This window comes from Neofelis nebulosa, chromosome 6 (assembly GCF_028018385.1).
Source record: "Neofelis nebulosa isolate mNeoNeb1 chromosome 6, mNeoNeb1.pri, whole genome shotgun sequence".
Classification (NCBI taxonomy): Eukaryota; Metazoa; Chordata; class Mammalia; order Carnivora; family Felidae; genus Neofelis; species Neofelis nebulosa.
The window spans coordinates 22526978-22546889 of NC_080787.1; the positions used below are offsets into that span (position 1 = coordinate 22526978).

General features: G+C 37.1%; 1 long non-coding RNA gene across 1 annotated transcript; it reads left to right on the plus strand.

Moving 5' to 3' along the window:
- The first annotated feature begins 14052 nt into the window (after positions 1-14052).
- Positions 14053-16798, plus strand: LOC131513418 (uncharacterized). The gene is made up of 2 exons (XR_009262574.1): positions 14053-14181; positions 16318-16798. It is a non-coding gene; the product is annotated as an uncharacterized LOC131513418 (long non-coding RNA).
- Positions 16799-19912: the final 3114 nt, after the last annotated feature.

Sequence of the window (19912 nt, forward strand, 5' to 3'; positions counted from 1 at the left end):
CCCGCGTCAGGCTCTGGGCTGATGGCTCAGAGCCTGGAGCCTGCTTCCGATTCTGTGTCTCCCTCTCTCTCTGCCCCTCCCCCGTTCATGCTCTGTCTCTCTCTGTCTCAAAAATAAATAAATGTTAAAAAAAAATTTTAAAAAAAGAATGAATTATAAAAATTGATTTGTGTTTGCATAGTTGCTACCACAGTTGTGACATAGTTTCATAAATTTCTCATACATTTTGAGATAGTCAGTGAATTGATTATTGCCCCCCACCAAAGCTGCACTACGTGCTCACTCACCGTAGCCCCATTTCAGTGGGGTCACTGGCCAGTGGGGTCTCAGGCTTTGAGGCCTCTCTTTCACTCACACCTCTGTGTCTACCTAGCGACCAAACTCTGGCGGTTCTACCTCTGGAAAAGAAATCATGGACTCTGTCTCCAATCCAACCCAAGTGCCAGCCCTCATCATCTATCTTGGGTGGGAAGATCTCCAATCTCTTGTCCTTCTGGTCTACCTTTCCCGATGCTTTCAGCTCTATTCCTGTAAAATACAAGTCAAATCAGGCCTCTCCCCTGTTCCAAAAACTCCCCCCTTTATGAATTACAATCAAAATATGTTAGCACAGCGTCTGACAGCTTTGCAATCCCAGATGATGTTTCCAGCCTCATATCCTGGCCCTCACACCCCTGCTACAATCCAATCCACGGGACCATTCATCGGCCCTTGAGTCCAACGTGCACGTTTGCATATCAGTACCATTAGGACTACTGCTCCTTTGCGAGAAACACCTATGGTTCTTTTCACACCTACTGAAATCCTGCGAGGGTCTTGAGATACAATTCAAATCTTACTTCCTCCATAAGGTTCCTTCTGTGTACTCATCACAGCTAAAGTTGAGTTAAATGTATGCTTACCATGAATTCCTGCTAGACTGTTAGCTCCTAAAACATATTTCGATTTTCTCAGAAACCTTAGAATGGATCCTCAGTAAACTCCTGTTTCTAATTATAATAGACCTTGATCTTTTCTCATTCAAGCCATTTCAAGACATTTACCACTTCTGTACCTGTTCATCCAGATTTCAATCTTGCCTTTTTAGTTTCAAAGAAAAAAGAATCACTAGACTTGAAGTAATGAGTAATTGGCCAGAACTTTCTTTCAGTTTGCTATATCTTTACATATTTCTGAGGGTTTAAAGTATTTGTGAAACGTATTAGGAGGAGTTAACTTTGGAGCACACGTTTGATATGGACTTTCTGCAAAAAACAGATAAATGTTTCCTGCCTCAGAAAAAAAACCAGTGAGGAAAGAAATCCATTGACTACTTTCCTCTGTCTACTTCTGAAACTACGGCATCTACAGATATGAAAATTGGAAATTATAGAAAGCATGTATATAGCTCAATGGGTGTAGGAAATGACAAGATATCTGGAGACTAGAAGGTTTATCAGCCACAAACAAATGTTATAATGGTACAGTCTAATCTTCATCAACAATATTTTAAAGTTTTTAAAAAAGAGAGGGGGCAGACAGAGGAGACAGAGAATCCCACGCAGGCTCCGCGTCATCAGCGCGGAGACTGATACAGGGCTCGAACTCACAAACTGCAAGTTCATGCCCTGAGCCAAAGTCAAGAGTCAGAGATGCTCAACCAACTGAGCTACCCTGGCTCCCCTTCATCACCGATATTTTACACAAGCAATAAAACAGTGTCTTTTCCACTCATTCCTAATTCAATTAATATTAATGAAGGCCCCACAGGCACATCATATCAGAAAATAGAATTGTTACCTGAGAAATCCTACCAGAAAAAAAAAGTCCAGTAAGTACAACAGTTGGAATCATTACAAAGGCAAAATAGTAGGTAAATGTGCAAAGTAGGCAAAAATCCTGCCCTGTGCAGTTCAGCAAAACACATCTTTAATTTATCTTGTCCACTGTTTTGATGATGCCGAGACTTAGCACTTAGCACAGTGGGAACAAGGAAAAATGAGCAAGGATTTCTTTTGGATGAGAATGCACAAACACCTATTCGTAACGCCATTAGTAAGCATTTTTTTTTTAATCAACATTGTCATTGTCACATCCCGCTTGATCTTCCTACTTTGGGTTAATATGGGAGCCAATTACAGCTTCATCTGTTTAGAATTAACTTTATGGAGCACACACCGGGGATTTGTCTATCTTCACTATTTAGATACATGTCATAAAAATATGCATGGAATGGAGTGCAGGCATTGCAGATGGCAGAGACCTACAGATTTATTGTAAAATCATTTAAAATTGGTTATGCTCTTGTCAGAAGTTAATTAATTTTTTTCTCTTCATTTCTGGGGCTGGGGGGGCTGGGGGGGGGCTCTGTGTCTCACTAGGTGGCAGTGTATGATTATATCTGGAAAAACCATGGCTTCAAGTCCAGAATCTCCAGCGGTGACCTCCAAAAGCAAAATGAAATTTCTGTGTCTGCACTTGGTCCAGGAGATATTATTTCTCATGTATCTATATACACCGTGTATCCCAGTGGATTCCAAGAGCTGTACCGCCATTTTCTCAGACTCCCCAGTGGTGCCATTGTTGAGGTACGTACATATGAAAATATTTTAATGCAAATGCTGTGTACTTTTAGTGCATGAATGTATATGTTTGTGTGTGTGTTAAAACTTGATTTCAAGGGCTGCAAAATTATGTTGCAAGCATATTGTAATTAATGTTTTTTTTGAATACCCCAAATAGACTTGATGATCTATTTCAGTGTTTTCCTTTAGAAATAAAGGCACTATGTAAGAAATAAACTGTTTCTGCACATATTTGTGTGGGAGAGAGATGGAAACAAATCAAGTGAAATAATTCAGGATTCAGCCTATGCCAACTTTGATTCAGTTAACATTCGTAAATATCAGCAGGTTGATAAAGAGGGGCTCTCTGAGTCCATGGACACTTCAATTTCTCAGGAAAGTACACAGTCCCTGGCTGAAATTCTCTCACACAAAATAAATGAAATGGTGGCATTTCATACTATTTCCATGAGAAAATTCTTAAAACATTAAGTGCTCACCCTTAAATTTTAAGAAACGTTCAAGTAACACGTAGCAAAGGTCTTGAAGTCATGTTTTCTCTTAAAAAGTCAGAGCCTTTAGGTGAGCTAACTTGAGTTTAAAAAAGAAATCTCTCACATTGCACCACATTCTTAAAATCCAAATTTCATGGCACGTTTAAACCTGAGGCTCAGCCCTATTTGCTTCAGTGTTACTGAATTCCGAAGTCAGAATGAAGGTTATTTCCCATTATATGGTGGAGATAAAGGGTACAGGAGAAGGAAAATTTAGATACATTTCATGTCTGGTTCCCTGGACGTGTTGGCATGCGAATCACTTAACAGTGTCACACTATTAATTGGTAAGAATTTGCAGAATATTTCTGTTCCCACCACCCTTTCCCTATGGACTTTGGCCATTGTTTTTATTATAAAGTTGATGAAGGCCTGTCCTCATAAAATTCGTTTGAATATAACCTTGAGGAAATTTCACGTGGCTTGGAGAGCAGTCTTGCAGATAGGGAGCCTCTCGTGTCTACAGTCCCAACCCAGGACAGCGTTTGGGTACTTGAGCGACTCACATAGAGACTGTACTTGGAAAAAGCACAGGATTCTTGATCGCTTCACCTCCTCACTCCCTTACTGAGGTGGGAAATGACAGAACTGTGCCTATTGTAGCAAAGCAACAGGTAGGGAGATTCTGAATGTATGTGATAGAATTCTTTGTGGGTTTGGGTCAAGGGCTGCTGTAGGGTCCTTTTTAGACTTCTGAAGCATTTGCTTTAGAAATCTCCATACTGAGCAAAACTGCCCTGGTTTAATTGGGGTTTTTTTGGTGTTTTCTTGTTTTGTTTTGTTTTTCTTGTTTTGCTTGTTTTTATTTTGCACAGGTGTGTGCTTAGATGCGTGCATACACCGTGCACTGAAAGACCTAAAGAAGCCAGGACACCAGGGGTGTCTGTGCTTCTGTTACAAACCATCTTGTGGCAACTTGCAGGCCTTGGGACCTGAGTGGGAAGGCCCTGCACGAGATGACGTGTTCTCACTAGCCGAGCAATCATCAGGACCCTTTGATTCACTCACTTCTGCATTTGCTCCAGAGCCCTGCCTTCGTCATTCCCCACTCCTCTCTGCCTACATTCTTATCTGTAAAACTGGGTTCATGTATACGTCTGCTCCCTCCCTCATAGAGGTTTGGGGCAGATGAATGGGATCACATTTGCAAGGTACCTTTAGCTCTTTTTCTTAAAAAAGTATAAAATAAAGATGCCGAAGTATGATGGATCATGCAGTATTAAATTCATTCAACTGGTCAACATTGTCTCCCCAAGTACTAATAGCAACATTATGCTAAAAAAGAAGTCACTTTCTGGAAGGATTGAATCGTGAGGCAATAGGGCTCATGGGCACATCTGACTCTCTTAGCCTGTGTTTTTGCCACTATTGCATTATGTGATGGTAATGGTAGAGTGGCATGGGTGATGCAAAAGTCCACCCTGGCATTTGCCAACCTGTGCCCAGCAGAGATTCTAGCAAATGCTGAACCAGCTCTCCCTCTTTTGCAGAAGCCAGGAAAAGAGTGCAGATGCAGGAAAAGAATGCACAAGGTCCTGCTTACTCGTGGGTCTGCAGTCTAGACAGTCCCCACTTATTTCTTCATGCTTTGCTTTTCCTGCTTTTTGCTCTATGCAATCTATTGAAACCCATTTCAAACTGACCTATCCCCTTGCACCTTCTCTAACACTTAGCACGAGTACTAGATTTTATTTAGCTTTTCTAAACTTGTTTCCAGGATGAAATTTTGTCTTCTAAGAGGACAGGAATCGTAAAACAGTACAAGTGTGGAGCAACTTGAATATTAGGCAAATTTTCTTTCAGCCACATGGCCGGCTATTGACAATCGTCTTAGTTTCCTCCTTACCTCTCTTCACCCTCACCAGGTTACTTCCAGGTGTGTTATTGGCCTTGTGAGCTATAAAACCTGAAACTGGAGGGCATTTGAGACTGGTCTTTTGTAACCTCAGTGAGAGATGAAATTAGTGTATTTCTTTCCCAAAGATGTATGCATTGAAAATAAATTTCAAAAATCAACATCTAGGTAGATGATGTTTTCTGGATTAAAGAAAAATCTATTTGACTTTTGAAATTATGGTTTATAAGTGGTCACCTACTCAGATAAAGTTAACTTCTACCCTTGAGCTCCCTATCTCTATACTAAGTGTGGTATTGATGCTCTAGGAAATCTACTAAATTGCATTGACTTCCTGGATGCCAAACGGTTCTCCAAGGTTCATAAGTGGGCACCATGGTATCCTTTCCATTAACGCCCACGTTATGTGGATTGAGAGAATTTCTATTTAGGAAATGACTTAGACCCACTTGGAAATACCTGTGAGATCCAAACCACATTTTTAATGGATACTCTGCTATGGGAAGAAAAAGGTAGCTGTGTCTGAGCCTCATTTATTTCGAAATCCAGATGTGGCAAAAAACAAAATAAAAATGGATGAAATTTTGCTTCAGCCTTCTAGCCTGAACATGAGTCTTAAAGGTTTTATGGTGGATTTTATTTTATTTTTTATTTTTTTTTGACGTTTATTCATCTTTGAGAGACAGAGAGAGACGGAGCATGAGCAGGGAAGGGGCAGAGAGGGGGAGACACAAAATCAGAAGCAGGCTCAGGCTCCGAGCTGTCAGCACAGAGCCCGACGCAGGGCTTGAACTCACTAACTGTGAGATCATGAGCTGGGCCGAAGTCGGACGCTCAACCGACAGAGCCACCCAGGCACCCCTATGGTGCATTTTAAATAGAATTTCTAGTTCCGTAAGATCCTTTTGCATTTAACACAGCTCCAACTGGTGATAAGAGTGATTTCAAAGCCTCTCCTTATCCTGATATGAAATATAGGTCATATGTTAACGTTTTTCTTTCTCTCAATAAAACCCTAGTAATTTGGGTTTGAACAAATTATCTTCAAGATTTTATTTTTATGGAAAGTCATGTTTTTGGAACAGAATGGGTTCTACATTAAAGAGGTCAGATTTCACACATCTGAAACAGAAGTTACATTACCAAAGATCTTTGCAATGGATTTGTGCTCACCATTTTGTTTTTCATCCAGACCTGTCACCCATAAGGACATGCCTCTTACTGTGTTCTACATATTTTGCTTTAAGGAGTAAAGTGCCCTCCCACACACACACTTGTGCAGAAGGTCATTGCTCTGTCTGTCGATGAGCACCTCTCTTTAATTCTCTTTTTATATTTACCTCTGAGCTCAGTGATTCCTTAGACTCTCAGAGATCAATGCTTCATCTCTACTCCATAGGTAGGCTATCCTGTGTGTGCATGTTTTTTCTTTTTTTTTTTTTTTAAGTACAAAGTTACTTTAAAGTTTTTAATGCTACAAAACCTAGAAACCCAGGCAAGACTAGTACAGATTCATCAAGTCACAAATAAGCTTCCCGATCCCAGGGTATCCGCTGCAATTAAGAAAGTCCTTGGAGCATTGGTTGGGGTGGGATGGGAAAAGGGTTTTTTGTTTTTTTTTTTTTGTCATTAGAGGCAGTGTCGCCCGGTGGTCTGAGCGGAGAAGTGGGAGTCAGGAACTCGGCGATCTCACAAAGGCTCTGTGAGACCCAGCTGAGCCGCTTCGGGCAAGTCTCTGGGCCTCAGGAGGACGGGCTCACCTACTTTGAATCTCCCATCTGAAGAGCTCCTTACCCAGGGCCAGGAGATACACAGCAGGAAGCCTGATTCCTTGTCTCCAAAATGAGAATATTAATACTTGCCTAAATAACACATTAACCAATTAATGATTGTTAAGTGCTCTGCTGATAGAAAGCAGCAGGAGAAGAAAGGCAAAAAAAGAAAAATGGAAACACAGTTTTGTTACTAGATGAGTTTTACTCAGCTCTGGGCTTTTCTTCTGCTCATGGAGTTCAGTTACCACACAGTGCAAAGAGTAGGTGTTGGGACTGGACCTTTGTTAGTCTCAATGAGAAGATCGCAGATAAGTTGACTGTCCCCTGCAAATCTATATAATGCTTTGAATAGGCAGAGTGGAGGGGTGGGGGAACCACTTGAATTTGGTCCTTGAATCAGTAAATTGCATGCGGGTACATCATTCATATAATTGAGACTTTTTAGTTTTAACTCATATTTTCAAATCTTTCAGGAAAGACTAGTGAATCTCAAAATTCCCACATTCATCAACTACAATGACCAATTTGCAGAGTGTATGAGATAGAGAAATATACACACTAATGTGGAAAAGAAATCAATAGGAAAATACAGAAAATTGGGGGGTCTCTGGAATATATTCGTTAAATGTATAAATTGTTGATGATAGCTTTCATTTTCAGGGGGATTTCTTCCATCCATGTTTTTATTTTGTTGAAAGGCATTGCACATGGGAAGGAAAAAAGAAAACATTCGTGCGGTTTGTTGTTTTTATTGTGTACAGTTTTAGATTCACCTAAAGAAATATTAAAATTAATTTATGCATGCAAATGGGAGAAAGTCATGTTTTCATTCCCTAAATTTGGACCACTTTATATTTTTTGCACAACACTTGAATAAAAAGATGCAGTTAGTCTTTGGGCACATTTGCTTATGTGACAATATTGAAAATGTACCTTAAAATGAAATAATAATAGCAATAGGCTAATAATAATAGCCATAAGGCTTTGCATGAAATATTGTTCAAAATGTCAAGGACACTAATGTCTTTTATTTCTGTTTTTCAAATTCAAACTTAAGAGTCTCCACTTAGAATTTTTTTAAAAATTGGGTCCGGATACTTGTCTTTTTCTTTCTCCAAGAAGGATTGGCTATTTTTGTAAACTGTAGAGGGTCATCATTTTGTAGCATCTAAAACTTAGACCCTATTATAAGAAACATACTAAAAAAGAATCAGGATGTAAAAGCAAAGAGGAAATAAAAAATCAGACTAGTATTAGAATATAATATTATTTATAAGACATTTTCCTGTCCTAATTAATTAATACTAAAAGTCTTGAGTAGGCACATTTACTAATCTTTTAATATATATATATGAATTGTATTATTTGAAAAATGTGATAAAGTTATTATTCCCATATGTGTGTGTCAAAATAAGTGATTTTTGTCCATAATAATTGGGGGAGTATAAATTGCTATGAGGTTTTTTGTTTTTCACAAATATATATTTGTGGTTACCTGGTTACCTGTAAGAGAAAAAAAACATTTTTTAATTGGCACATTATAAATTTTAAATAAATACAGCAGATTTCAATACAATACATTACAGATATAGTAGATTTGTAAAAAGCTATTTCAATAATAAGGTCAAAATATTAACTTTTTGTAACTAAATTAATGCTAGTATAGCCATGTTTGGTTTCCACAGAAAATCATGAAGAACTGTTCTGATTCTATTTATTGTATATCAAGATGATATTTAGAAACATTTTAGAGATTCTCCATGTCTTTTCTGAAATAACCACTCTTGCCCTATCTTATAAACTATCAAATTTCCTATATTTTATTTATACTTATAATTTGAGACCATCATTTATTAACAATTTCTGTTTTTTACAGACCTCATATTTTTTGTGTATATAAGAAAAAAATATCAGATACATATTTCTGAAAATACACATATAATTATTTTCAGCATCTTTGATCTCCTTTGACTCTTCAAACTATTAGAACTTCTAAAAGCCATAGAAAAGATGTATTCTATTATTATATTCATATATCTTTCAGAAATAATACATCTGACATACTGGAGAAAAAAATCCCCAGGATTCTAAATCATAGGAAATGTTTTAGAACACATATTAAGTATAAAGAATCAGTGTTAAAAATAAGCCTTAACATATTAATTAATAAACTGGTTAAATGTCTAGAAAGACAAAGAATTAAATCTTTATTGCACACTTGATAACAATTGAATGTTTTGTCTTCCATAAAAATATATTCACCTTTACTTCTGAATATTTTTCTCTCTTATTCAATTGGATTTGAAAAACCATATCTTGAAGGGGGAAATGTGAAAAAAATTATACTTCTCTTTATTTCTGAATCCTGTTACCATGTTTGGAAGCGAATTGAGTTTTGCATTAAAAATACATTTTAAATCCATGCAAACAAAAGTCAGTGCTTGAGAGGAGCATTTTTAGACTATGCCATGATACTACTAGTCAGTGATTTTTATCTTGACTCCATTTGGTAAGGTTAATACTAATTAACTATTTCAAGATAATCCACTCATGGAAAAAAAAAAAACCTCAAAACAGTCAACATAATTATTTTTCCTTATATCTATATACAGAAATATTATGAAAATATTTTGGTGCGTCTTGTAATTGTGTCAATATTAACCTAAAAACTATCTACAAATGTTCTGATCTCTAAGAAGGCATCGATATAGAAGTATTATGGTTTCTCATATATAGCTTATGTGACAAATTCTTCTGTAATTCCCTGAAACAATTACCTAACGATCATATGCTAAAATGGTGTGAAAAAACCAGTGGCGTAGCATCAGTTATCTTTACATGTTTGTATCCAATAAATTATTTTCAGTCTCACATTTTCTAAACACTGACATAAAATCATATACGCTTATTTTATGTGCAAAATCACATATAGTATGCTGAATGACACCTAAAAGAAATGAAACAGTAACAGTAGCTTATTTTCTGAAGCAATTCTGACACTAATACTAAATTACAACTTGGAAACATCTAGCATTTTTACCTTTATGAGAAAAGGCTTTTTACATATTTAACATAATTCCAGGGAAAATAAACTGGAATTATGTATAAAGGTATGTATACTGTAACCAAAGGGCATTTATATTCCCCTGTAGAATACTTACAATGATTTTATTGCCATTTTGTGTCATTTTCTAAAGGATATAAAATACAGCCAGTAAACAAACTAGACTTTAGATTTAAGATGACAGCTGCTCCTTCAGAAGCAATATTCAGATATTTAATCTTAACAACATTGAATATTTTGCAACCAAGTAAAGTACCCTCTTGCAAAAATGAAAGGAGCCTGTGCTTTGGCTTATAATTTTCACAGCTGTGGTGACCAACAGGGTCATCATTGCTAAGTCCCAGAGAATATATCCCCTGTCAGCCTTTAGTAAACTGCTTGGGAAAGTAACATCAACGTTCTCCTTCTTCAAAATGCAAAACATCCTTTCTCTACAACAATGCTGATTCACCCTATTACTTATTACAGAGCGTCCTATTATTGCTATTCTATTTTTGAAGTCTACAGTTGTAATCGATTTTAATAGGCCCCTTACCCCTAGTTCAGCTTGCTGCTCTCCAAGTAGAGCAATCTGAATTCTACTGGAGAAAAAATTGTATTTCAGTACAGAACCATAATAGGTTTAACTAGGCCTCCAAATATTGCTGTGTTGCTTCAGTCGGTGAATTACTGCTCTGCATACATGAGTCCTGCGTTAAGGGGGCAAATTAAATCAAAACCTATCTGGGAATTTTGTATCTAGGTTATTATTCCTCGGCTTCGTCTTCCTTACTATATTTCTGATGGCCTCTCACTGAAGCTTTATCGGTGCGTTTTTTGGCAGCTAGGTATGACCCATTCCACCAGCCATGTTGCCAATAAACTTGACCTCATTTGTCCAGTTGGACACTTGAAGATATATCTACCCTTGTTAGCAGATAATTTACTATCTCTTTCTTTCGGCCTGGTTTATCCACACATTTTTAAAAGAAATCCAGGGACTTCTTTATACCAAAAAGGGCCCGTCATGTCTCAAACACAAGACGGAAGGAACTCACATGTGCCATTGTCTGCACACTCACGGGCATCACTGTGGAGCGCTAGCTCCGTGAGGCCTGAGACATCCTCGTCTGTCTCTGCAGAAACCCTCTGTCAGCCACACCGCCCAGCAATGGCACCGAGATGTCCCATGTTTGAACACCGCTTGTTCACGTCAGAAATTTCTAACACCCGGGGGTGGGGGCCCGAGTGGTTAGTCAAGTCCTTAATAGCTTCAACCTCAGCCACATAGTTTACCAGAAATTGGTTTTATCCAATTCTGACAGTGGAGCTACTAGGCCGAAAACATGACAATTTAAAAGGATAGACATTTATGTGTATATTTGCTATCGATTTAGATAGATAGATAGATAGATAGATCGATCCCGATTGCCCTCCAGAAAAGATGAAAAAAAATACCCACAATTATACGGAATGAAGTTTGTCCAACATTTTGGTAATCTTTTCGGCCGTAGTGACACAAATTTCACTTTCTATAACTTAGTGAGATAGTGTTATGTTTGAAATAAGAGATCACATGGGTACCACAGCTCAGGGTCACTTTCCGCCTTTGAAAAATGATACGTGACTAGCATGTATTTTCAAAGCATGGCACATTTCAATACTGGTTTGTTATGAGATTGCACTTGTTTGTAATATCTATTTTGTAGCAATGTTTCTTCCCAGTAATCAATGAAGCCATGAAATAAAATACGGATGATTATATTCTTAACTTATTTTTCTAGAACAAACACTTGAAATAAATGGCTCTATACAGATGGATACAAATTAAAAATATCCTAAAACCACTCTAAAATCACATTGCAGCAATTGGAAAGACACCTGTCTTGCACGCCAGTTAACTCAGAAGTGACAACAAACAGGTTTCTTTAGCAATATATTCAAGGCTAACTATCTTCTTATTCCCTTTTCCCCAACCTCTCAGGCCAAAGCATATTTGTTAATTTGATGTATATTCACACAATACATACAACTCATTTAAAGAGGTAGATCTGGATACTTCCATGATGAGTACAAAGAAAACTATTAAAATTGTAGGAGCACGTGAGAAGGACCAATACGAGCTAGAAATCTACCTGCTGCTGGTAGATGGTCCTGCCCATTGTGCAGCAGGATAGAGAGATACTTCCAGATAATTGGTCCAGATGATAACTGGAGACATTCCTCAAATCTCCGGAAAACAAAACCCCTCCTACACACATGTCCCTTCTTACCCACGTGCTCTGGACTCTTTAAGGAATTCCTATGGCTGGAGCCATACCACTGAATACAGAGATGTCCCAAGAATTCATTCCTTAGAAGACAAAGTGATGATTGAGGTTGTTTCTCTGAATCTAATTCTCATCCACAAAGAAAGATTGTAAATTATAGGAAACTTAGAAGAGAGGGACCTTGTCGTTTTGTTATTCCTGATTCTGGTGGAGGCTGAATGCCCCCCCCCCCCAATTTGATATTAGGAATGTGCCTTTCAGAAGTTCTAACAACAATTGGCATCATCCACCAAATGAAGATCTAAAAGGGAAGATATCTCAAGAAACATGGACAAAGCTTTCTAATGGTGATTCTGACTTGTATTTTGAAACAGTCTTGAAAAGAAAGAAAATATGCCATGTCGATAGGCGCTGTTGTGATGCCAAATATTTCCCAAGAAATTCAGGTTTCTAAAGATCATCTACAAAGAAGTAGAAAGAAAGATGTAGAATAAAGAATAAATATAAGAGATGGTTAACAAGGGTGATGAAGAAACAAATAATGGAAAATGACCACAAAAGTTTAGGTACCAATGCGGAAAGTGGACTCTAAGAAGGTCTGCAAGAGAGACTCAACAAGACAGGAAAAATCAAGGTGTCCAAAGATATCTATTTTTCTTAACCTGTTTAGTTGTATATGTCAAACACCTAACTATTTCTGCTTAATCACAAAAGGTACTAATTAACTCACATAAGTGGGAATTACAGTAGATATTCTAATGGAATGGCTGAATTCGAGAGTTCAAAGGATGTTATCAGATCTCTCTATCTCTCTCTCGTTCTCTTTCTTCTCTCCCTTTCTGTCTTTCCCTTATTTCTGCCTATGTTGGCTTCATTCTTGATTCTGTCTTTTTTGTATGGTAGCATAACTCTAGGTTCTGATCATTCTTAATACTTCTTATCTTGGAAGGTAATTTTCTTGCCCTGGTTTCCCCTCTATACCCCATCTGTGTGCCCATTTCTGGAAAACAGCTTTCTGATTGGCTTGCTATATGATTTATAGTCTCCTTAGGATTTGGAAGAGTAGTTCTAGAGTAGTTACTGGTAGTAACTAGTAGTTCTAGCTAAGAGAGAAAAATGGCTTCTGTAACCAGAATAAGAGCTTGTCAAATAAGCAGATATCCTCTTTGTTATCTAGAGATATGCATCCATTTAGCCAAGGTAGATGTAGAGGTGGCTCTCTGCCTTTCTAACCAGGATAGCCTTTGGTTCAAGAGGCCGTTAGTTCTAAGGGAAACCGATCATTCAGTGGAATGCCTGGAAATGCTAGATACCTTCAGGATGTAGGAAAGACATATGAAGTCAGTGAAATTGATGATTATTATAAACAGCCCAGGAATAAACCCAAACTGTGTATGACAAGTGAAACAGGATGTTGGCATGCTTTCTAGTCTTGTATATACAGAAAGTTTCTCTAGGGACAATGAGTTCCTATTAAAAAGAATGTTGTCATGTGTTTTCCCCCATTCAAAAACAGTTTTGTTTTTGATCCACTTCATCACACAAAAGTTATTAAAGGCGAAAGAAAGAAAAAGAAAGAAAGAAAGAAAGAAAGAAAAAATGAAGAAAGAGAAAGAAAATCTCTGTCTTGTATTTGATTTTGGCACTTTTGGCTTTCATAGAATTAAGATAATCCACCTTCCAAATGTGCTTTAATCACTAATTATGACCTCGTGCTCTATATTAACAAATGTTATACAAATTTTAATTGACATTTTTGTGTGTTATACAATGATTGCTGAAGTCAGAAGTGAAGCTGAATGATAAAACCTAAATTGTAAGCTTCTGTTAAAACTGTGGAGTTAGGTTAACAATATGGCATTTCAGGGGATTTCCAGGCTGTAACCTTGGGGGTTAAGGGGGTAAGAAGGAAGTCGCAGCATGTGCTCATTCCTACTAAATATTTCTTTTAAACATGATAGGTTAATATGTGCCATTTTATCACCACTTCTCAGGTGTTTGGTGACATCAGTGGCCTAAGGTTTATCCCCACGGAAGTGGCCACAGCAATTCAGGAGCATATAAGTGAAATGGATGGTACATCGGAAGACTCCTTTGATATTACATCAAGAGAAGTGAAAAGAATCCATTAAAATTAAAAGGTATTATTTGCCAACTGATTAGATCTTTAACTCTGCTGTATGTGAGTGTATCAACTAAGTAGAAGTCACCGAGCACTGTTTTGTTCTTGTTTTCCTAAAGCTTCTTGGTGGCGCACAAGCCAGACTTGTCCACCTTCCTTTTCAACCTGCTGCCTGATAACACGTACTTTACTGTAAGTCAGTAGTCAGTACTGGTAACCACAACCAGAAGTCATGATCATCTCGACTATGTTTTTCGGAGAGTGCAGAATCTTGCCAGTCTTTGATAGTTTAGAAAAAAAAAATACTTGGCTACTGTGGAATTTGCAGAGTGCTAGGATACCATTGTTTACTTTCTTTTATAAGTGGTACTCTTTCATTTGGAGGGAATAAGGGGAGTGGCTAGAACATGATATAACCAACTCTCAATAAATGCCCTTTCCTTTTCATGTAGCTGAAACATTTCGTATTTTTTAAGAAGGAACTTCAAGAAAAAAAAAATGGAAAAAATAAATAATAAAAATAAATTCCCTTAAGTGAGTAGGCTTGCAGAGCATATATTTTGTGTTCTAAGATAACAACAACCAATCCCCAAATGGCTGGCTCAGATGTGGGTTCCCTGCATGTACCTCAGCTCTTTCTAATGGGATCAAGGAGCACAGGAACTTTTCAGTTCTTATGTTAGCGCTTTTCTTTTTGCTCGGTTACCTTTCTCTCTTGCAACTGAAGATTTGGAGTGGGATTTATGATCACAAATGGACAATGAACCATCAGAGGGTAGATGGGCCATAAAAAGTCCTGCATCGTGCGGAATCTTTGGCCTCACCATAGACCAATACATACAGTGGACGGCTAGCTCTGATCTTTCTCTGCACCTTTAACGTAGGGTGAACAGGTATTTAAAAGCCACTTCTGTCAAACAGGAAGCAATGTTATAGAGGTATCAAAACTAATTCTTATAAGTAGGAAACATGAACACATCTGGTGCTGGTGATTTCCAATTCTGGGCTTTAATCATTGTCTAATATGATGGTATCTTCAGTCTCACACAAGCTGACTGCATTAAGGATTACACAAGGTGTTCCCTCTATCAGCTGAAATTAGCATATGCATATACTCTTTATATTTTTCATCCTCTTTGGCTATTACTGAAGGCAGATCAACCAACATAATATCGTATTATTGAATAAAGATTCTAAACACCTTTTAATAGCTCAAATTAACACACACGCACACCTCAGGCAGTTCAACTCGCCTTTTAAGATGAGACTTGAATGTCACAATCAATGATTTTTTTTCCTTCCTCGCCTCCATTTTTCCAACTATAATTCGTTAGAGTTTTGATCACCAGGACCTTCCCTCTGCTTTCACTCAACAGTTTTATATTCTAATTGCATACTTCTACATTCCCCATTACAACATGGCTTACCTGTACACCGAGAATTTTTCCTGCGTACCTTCCTGTTAACAGAAGTTGGAAGGGGGCTGGGCACAATTCAGGAGCTCAGTAAATATTTGCTGTTGAAAACATGGTGTGAAAGAGAATGGGGGTGTGGTGGTGATGAAGGCCAGGTCTCTATGGTGTTGTCAGTTATAGTATAAAGAAGGCCAGAAAAAAGGGGGGGGCAGCTCAGTAAAATAAATTCTATGAAAGACTTGTATGAGCACAAAATATACTGAAGAGGAATAAATGTATACAATTAGATTTCTGCGTCTTAAGCTACATTTCATTAGATCCTTAGTTCAAGTTGATAACTCAAATATAGTTGAACAAATGACATGGTAATTTTTTTTAATTTAGCTGTCATTCACTTGACTGAATTAATAAAAATCCTTACTAATTTTTTTTTTTAGCTTTCTGATTTTTTTAAGCCTGCCACTTTTATTTATACTCCCTTCACTAAAATGTAAGCTTTATGAGGGCAGGAATCATTGTTTCCTTTATTTACTTTTGCCCTCCCCAGTCCGTAATACTATACTTTGAACTACTAAGTGCTCAGTAAGTTTTTCTTGGATGAAAGAATAAAGTGATCGGTCAAGTTTCACTTAACTTTGTATTTAATATGCTGTTATGACAGTGAATTGAATAAACAATACAGAGACCAGCAAAAACAAAAACACAAAAACTCGCTTTTCTTTGTTGTGTGTTTCCTTTAGGAATTGGTGGTCCCAATGAAAGAAGTGGCATCATTAAGAGAAGCAATATTTTCTGGCCCCTGAAAGATGCCCATATCCACAGTGTATTTCTTAATCCAAGGAGTCTCTCACTACATTATTTCAGCATATAAGTTGTTCAGTATTTTTAAATGGAAGTCTGTAGTGTTTTGTTGCTCTCATTGCTTCATATATGTTTTCCTTGACATTGAACTTATCTTACTGAGCAGTAAGCATTAAGTAATAGATTCAACATACGAGTCATTCTAACACTTATATAACATGATGTGTATGTTTGCACGCTCGTGCATGTGTGTCTGTGTGTGTGAGTGTGTGTGTGCTTATGTGTTGAGTAGAGATTGACTAACATGTTTTTCAGGAGTTTTCTTTTGTTGCTGAATATTCATGGTCTCAGTGATATAATTCAATCCAACACTCAAGAATTTGGTACTATCTTACCTCTGAAGTAAATATCACATTTGCATTGGCATTGAGATGACCTCTTTAATTTAGATTTGTTTTTTTTTGCATGTACAGGTATGGTTGGGTACTTAATAGAAAAATGGAGAAAAAGAAAATAAAGGAACTTGTTATTTTTAGAATCGATTCCGCTCATCTTTTGTGAATTATGAACTCACAAAAATTCATCTTTATGAATTATAAATGATAATTCCATGGAGTGGTCATTGTAAATAGATGGTCTACCAGAACAGTGTTCTAACATATGACACCCTAGTATAATATCCCCTTAACAAGGTATACATATTTATACACAGGGCAAAGTGTAATGTTAAAATTCAAGATTCTGGGGATCTATCTATCTATCTATTTATCGATCTATCTATATCATCTATCATCTATGAATCCAGCCATCATTTTCCTCAGTATATTGAGGATAATTTATAATTTTCATAATTATTTTTCAAGAATCTGTTAGTAAAACAAGCTTTGCTTTATCTATAAATTCATGCCTATTTGCTTAATAATTTCATTGGTAACTTTATTTCAAGTATTATAGTTACTAATTAATGTGTGTCAGCTACATTGATATTTTTCACGTATAGAAATAATACACAATACAAAATATGCGTATAATTGAAAACTGTGAATTAAAAAATCCTTTTAGTAGATTTTGTTTTTGTTAGTACCTACTGTGTTCTTATTACCTAAACAGATTTTCCATTTGAAGTTAAATTCTTTTAAGGAATGAAAATATACATGAGAAGAAATTAAAAATTTAAGTGCTTGCTGTACATTTGAAAGTGAGAGCTATAAAATGTTCCTGGTAGTAAAGCTCAGTGACAATAAATAGATTACACCAAGTGTCACTTAAGCAAGTGGATAAAAAATGAGTGATTTTCATCCTTCAGTTAAATATGGTGCTAAGTGGTAAGTGCTAGCATTAAAAGCAAATTACTTATCACTTCAGCAATCACAGCATGAGAGCATCCTATTGGAAGTTGTATCTCCAGTCCTTCTTGGTCCTCAGCTTTATTAAATACATCAATTGATAATGCTTGGATAAGCAGAGGAAAAAAAGCCTTGATGACATTATGGCATTTCCTTTTTATGAGTGCTTATTCAAGATGTCTCCAAAATGGCCATTTCTATATATTTCAGTCAGTGTGGATACACACACACGTACACACACACACACACAATTTCATCTGGCTCAGCCACCTATGGGAAGCACAAATACCAAATGCGACCTCACTTCCAGTTGGCCATCTAACTTAATCTTAAATTATCTTGAGGAATGGGAAAAAATCACCACTTTAGATGAGAATGCTTACTGCAGGAATACCTTCCAGAAGCTGGAGAAGAGCTCTTGCTGGGTCTGAGATCTTTGTGAAAACCTGCTAAATATAATAGCTCAGGGCCTTGACAACTGGTAGGTCCTAACTCAACAGTTACTGACTGAGTGAGGTAAAGTAAGCCTCATGGTTTTTTAAATCCAAATTCTTTTCTTTTAAAGACAGTACATGTGTATTTACATAGATTTTCCTTTTTATGACTGATAAGGAGGAGAGGTGGGAGAAAAGCAGATATACTCCAAGGTGGAGAAGTTAACCCTGGGTACTCCCTCCAGGGTTCCAGTAAAAGTTCAATTCTCACCACCACACACAAATTAACTTCTTAACTATTCCATCCATGCCTCAAATGCTTTGTCTCAAAGGGCCACATATTTATATTATGCAGTGAGACGCTGGCCTTGTGGGGTTGAACAACAGAAAGTCTGGCTAGGGACTTGGCTTGATCTTGGACAATGAGGACATTTGTAGCTCTAGGATAGATTGGAATTTAGAAGCCCTTCTCTTACTGATTTTCTTGATCTGTTGAAATCCTGGAAGGAGCAGAGGTTCATTCCTAAAATGGCATAAATTCCTTAAGGATAACCTCTCCAAGATCTAGGTCATAATAGGAACTCAGTAACTATATTAAGTGTGTTGGTGAATGATACAGTATAGCATATTGGCTAAGAGCTGGCACTTTAGGGGCGCCTGGATAGCTCAGTTTGTTAACCGTCTGATCTTGGTCTCGGCTCAGATCACGATCTCATGGTTTGTGAGTTCGAGCCTCACGTTAGGCTTCACACTGCTGCTGTGGAGCCTGCTTGAGATTCTCTCTCTCCTTCTTTCTCTTTTCCTTCTTCTTTCCTCTCTCTCTTTCAAAATAAATAAATAAACTTAAAAAAATAAACTTAAAAATGAAAGAGTTCTGAGTTAGATCCAGGTTGAAATCCTGCTCTATAACTTTCTAGCTATGCAACATTGAATGCGCTACTCAACTTATTGTAATACATCAAAGAGTATCTGCTAATCCAGTGACATAATTTGTATACATGTTTTTCAGATCACATGATTAGAGACAATATCTATAATATGTGAATATCTGATGCACTCTGTCCACCTGAGTCCTGGAAAAAAAACTACTTCACAATTGGGATCACCAGGTCCTAGGCTGACCACATGGGGTGTAAGAGCTGCTTGTTTAGGAAGAGAGTTTGAATAGGTATCAACAGACGCTCCAAGACACATTATCAACTAATGCACCAAAAGTTTCTTGTCTTCTGAAGCTGACTGTGTACTTTCAGCTCAGCCTCTCCTTGAATGGCCTTGGTTGTGTTGCTTTAGTTCAATCAGTCCTACGCTCAATGTGAGTGTGGCATGATTTTCTTAACAGTTCTCTTTGTGAAGGTACCAAATTAGTTCCAACAAACCTCTCATTTTGGGCTTTTTCAGTGTCCACTTTACAAGGGGGTTGCAAGGAAGAACAGGGATGATAAAGGAAGTGTATTAGCCATGATGGTGGTGAGGCAAATTAATGAGAGAAAGAAGAGGAGGAGAGAAAGAAACAGACAAAAAGAAGAATGGGATAAGGAAAGAAGAAATACGAGAAGAATCGAAGGAAAGAAGGATGAAAAGAAAAACTAAATTTCTAAAAGTAAGATTGGTTAAATCAATGGGTACCACATTTAAAATTTCAATATAGAATAATTTTTATTTCAGAAATATTTTCTTAATTTCCATTTCAACCACAAATGGTAATTGAGATAACCTCTTTCTCCAGAGTATTGCTAGTAATTGATGTTAGTAGT